Consider the following 4961-nt stretch of genomic DNA (forward strand, 5'->3'; position numbering starts at 1 on the left):
TTAGTGATGAAAAGATGAAAAAGCTAATGGACCTGGTAAGAGCAGCACACATAATATATACGCTATAATTTCTCACCATAACTCATAAATATTTACTTTCATGTTAATCAAGACTTTATAAAATTATAATGGAGATAGAAATAGTAACCTTGAATTCACCATTATCAGCTAGATGATACTGCCATACATCGATAGGTATAATTAAAATAATTTTTTAAAGAATTGGGATTCAAATTCTTGTTAGCAGGTGCTTAGGTGAGTTCGTCCCACTTCTCTCTGTGCTCTAAACTAAGCTATCTTGTTCCTCTGCTTGCAAATTAGTTTCTTAGGTTGAGTTTAAGGAATGTGCATATACCAAAGTGTTTACTTCATGTCCTGATGGTTTTATTGCCTATCTTTTCTGTTTTTCTTGTGGCCTATATTCAAGTCTTGTGTTGGTACTCATTTTAGAATAAAGTATTACATACTTGAATATTTTTTTAAAAATATTTTATTTATTTTCATTTTATATATATGTATGTATTGCCTGCATGTAGGTAAGTGCACCCGTGTCGTGCAATGCCCGTGGAGGACAGAAGAGGCTGTTGGGATCCCCTGGAACTGGGGTTGCGGACAGTTGTTAGCTGCCATGTGGGTGCTGGGATTCAGACCCAGGTCTTCTGCAAGAACAGTCAGTATTCTTAACCACTGAGCCATCTCTCCAGCCTCTTACTTGAATATTTTTAATAAAAATATTTATAAATGAGGTTTAGTTTTAAATAAAATTTAGTTACCAGGTTTTGATTATATTTCAATAACATGGCCCACCCATGAAAAAAACACAACCATCTGACCTAAAACACAGTCTCACATAAGAAGTATCCATAATTGGCTGTAGAGTTGGGTCAGTGGTGAAGAGCACTAGATGTTGCCAATAGTTCCTCAGGGAAGGATGGGGGTCTCATTAGCCTCTCCCCCAGGTATGATGAAATGTTGACATTTTCCTTTCTGTCATAATAGTAATGACCACATGAAAAAAGCTGCCAGACTTCCCAATGGAACCATATTTGAAACGTTCCTAACAGTGAGAAAAGGGAGCAAGTGGATCTACATTCTGGTTTTGTCCCTAAGGTAGACCACTACGAGGCATGCTTCAGTGTCTGCACAGTCCCAAATAAAGCTGAGTTCCAGTTGTCTGTGTGCATACTGAGCTTTTATACACACAAAGCATTGTGTTCCTTCCCTTTTCCACCTCATTTTCTTGCTCTTTATCACTATTCCTAGGATCACACACACAAGTAAAGTAGTGTGAAGTATTGTTTCTGGGCTAATCCTTTCGAAACATTGTCACAGTAGTCTGATGTCAAAAGAATTTCACAACTGGTCACACACAGAAAATATATGTCGGAGAGATGCCCTGCCCTAAATGACACATCTGCAGTGGAACAAGGGGTAGAAAGAATACTAATACCTCCCTCAACTCTCACCAGTGTAACTTACTCCTACAACAAAGTGATGAACTTTGTAATTCACAAAGAAGGCCACAACTAGCTAAGTTTTAGAGGACAAGAGACTGCCGAGAGCATGTTCCTGGATATACTATATTGAATATATATATATATCCTATATTAAACCTCACCCACACAGGGACCATAGTAGAAGAGGGGTGGAAAGTTTGTAAAAGCCAAGTTTGGTGCAGCAACATAAGGAAACAGAGACTTTCAGGCCACCGGTAACTTGCTTAATCTGAATTTGCAACAATCATGACAGCATGCACAAGACCCACGCCAACTCAGACATAAACCCAGCGTAGACCAAAGGAAATGGGAAGCAAGCTCCAACCCTATTCAAAGAACTATTGGCAAATGATGAGTGCTGGGTGAGGAAGAGTAGGTCTTCTTTAAGAGATTTAAGTCAGGCTTAATACTCTACTTGACTTTTAAATTTTTTCCTCTAGAAAGAATTGTTCTTATATATCTCTGGTGAAGAAACGATTATAAGACCTCTCACAGATGCCAACTCCATGGATGTTCATGCACTTACATACGATAATGTCTTATTTTCATTGAACGTATATGTAGACTACCTACAGTATCTCACAGAATGCAAAGGTAGTATTGAATTCCTTCAAGAATAATGAAAAATAATATAGTCTTACATGTTTACTACAGATTCCCCAGGAACTGGGGTTGCAGGTGGTTGTGAGCCACCCAATGGAATTGTTGGAATTTGAACTCAGGTCCTCTGAAAGAGCAGAAGGTATTTTAACCACTGAGCCATCTCTCCAGCTCATCCTTGTGTTTCTTGGTGCCTTTAATAGACCTCACTTTTCAGACTGCTAACACATTATTATAACTAAAATCCCGTAGTTGACAATAGATTTGGCTTTTCCTGTTGCATAGCCTGCAGGCTTGAATTAAGGTGTAAAGGCATGTATCATTGTTTTGTAGTAGGTCCTTTTATATGCAGTTTCATTTTCCAGAACTAAAATTACCCATGGTCAAGCAAAATATGGAAATAAAATGTAGTATGCCATAATATTCAGAGAGACTGAGAGAGAAAAGAGTTAAGGTTCATATGTTTCATTACTGCATCATTCAATTATTCTATTTATTTAGTATGCCTAATTTATGAACTGAATTTTATCAGACTGTATATACATATACACATATATCTACAGAAGGAACATGTATTTTATATATGAATATGTTTGTATATAGGCATGCATATGTGTGTGTGTGTGTGTGTGTGTGTATGCATACTTATGCACAGGGCTTAGTACTATTCAGTTTCAAGCATCTACTGTAGGTCTTGGAATGGATTCCCCAAGGATAGGTTTGAGTTAGAGTAATATGGACTTGTACAGAGTATTTTTCTCCCCTCAAAATTCTCTTTGATCTGCCTAATCATCTCTCTTGTTCTCCCCCAAGAACTCACAAAATGATAAATATTTTACTATCTTCATATTTTTCTATTCCTGTAATATTATAGAATTAACATTACATGTTTTATATATATAAATATATATAGTATTTTTAATGCATATTTTATTGAATTTCTGTCCATTCCATACAATAGATCTTAATCATATTTAGACCCCACCCTATTTGCACCCCCATAGCCTGCCCATAGTATTTCATGCATTATGTCATATATGCTAAGGCCTATCAAGTCAAAATACCCAGACGTCCCTGAGTGTGAGTTCATCCACTAGAGCCTGGTCAGCCTATTTAGCATCACTCAGTTAAAGAAGATCAACTATCTCTCATTCAGCTGGCAATAGTTCCTTAGTTAATGTTGGTGCCTCCTGCCCATTTCCCCAGCTCTATGATTGTTTCTGTTTGATCAAGTTTGCATGGATCTTATACATGCTGTCACCATTGTTGTAAGTTAATATGAACAGGTTCCCAGGAGCTAAATATGTATCCTTATATTTATAGACAAGCATACTAGTCACTACTCATTAAAGAAGATTCTTTTTCATAACAGATGGAGACTATTACAGAATTCTTCAACTGTTCAGACGCAGAGAATAAGAGTCTGAGATGTCCAGCCCTAAGTGAGACATCTATGAAAGAACCTCTGTACCTAAGGCTCATGGAACATAGTGGAACAGAGTAAGAGAGTATACTAATGCATCTTTCAACTCTTACCAGTGTAGCTTCCTCACACAAGAGAGGGCAATACACACAGAAGACCACAAATGGCCTTATAAATGATAGGTAAATTTAATATTTCTAATTGAAATTATATTAGGTATAAAAATTCATTCTAAAATATGAATAAAAATACATCAAAGTGAAAATATGAATGTCAGTTTTCAGTGTAATAAATAATGATTTTGTTAGAAAGCAAGTTGCACATGCATATTTGGGATTCAGGTGAAGAATAAAATGTTACTTTTATAGTTTTATCATTAATAAAAGGGCTTTGATTGTGATATTTTTGTTTTTTCCAACATATATTTTTATTGAATTTTTGTGTATTTCACAAAATATACCTTAATTGTATTTAGACCCTCTCTTCTATCTGCTGAACCCCATAATGTCCCAGATGAATTTCATGCATTTTGTCACATATGTTAAGGTAAGGCCTGTCTAGTCAAGTTTGTGTACCCAGTTGTCCCTTGGTGTGATTTCATCCACTGGACCTGTTTAACCTTTCTAGCATCACTTCCTTAAAGAGGAACAGCTCTCTCTCACCCATCAGTGATCATAGTTCCTTGGTTAAGATAGGGGCCTCCTGGCAATTTCCCCAGTTCTATGCTGGGCTTTTGTCTGATTGAGTTTCCATGGGTCTTGTGTATGCTGTCACCACTGCTGGAAGTTCATATGAGCACGTGCCCAGAAGCCTGGGAGACTGTTTCCTTATGGTCACTCACCAACTATGGCTCTTACAATCTTCCTGCCCCCCTTCTATGATGGACCCTATGCCCTTGGTGGGTGAGGTTTAATATAGGTGTCCTATCTATGGACACACATCTGTGATATAAAGTATGAGTCCCCTCCTATAGAGAAGGATATAAGACTAACTAAACAGCTATTGGTTACTCCCAAGATGTAATTGCCGCTATTGTACTATTAGGGATATCTTGACTGGCTGGTTGTTTTTCACAGACTTTCTAGCTGGGCAGTACTATTGATTGCTTTTCTCTCTTGATATCTTATATAGAAGTTTACAATAGTATGAGAACTAGCTCTCATAAGAGAGGCTTCCAAATCAGTACCACCTTCATTCTTCCAAGTCTTATGTCCAAAGTTTGTTCATCTTCAGGAATAGGATCTTAAACTTCACGTTCTGGTAGGCAATCAGTGTCACTAGAAATAGCCTATATTGTTTTGGGTCCCATTGATCAACAACTCAAAGGGAGATATTCAATGTCTGTCCTAAGTTTGTGTTAAATGGCTCCTGTGGGAATCATTATCACCCTCCGTGACTTACATTCATTTAAAAACTTTCTCTCTTATTCTCCCTCTCTCTCT

Source organism: Nannospalax galili, unplaced genomic scaffold (assembly GCF_000622305.1).
Source record: "Nannospalax galili isolate Female #2095 unplaced genomic scaffold, S.galili_v1.0 scaffold903, whole genome shotgun sequence".
In the NCBI taxonomy this organism is placed as follows: domain Eukaryota; kingdom Metazoa; phylum Chordata; class Mammalia; order Rodentia; family Spalacidae; genus Nannospalax; species Nannospalax galili.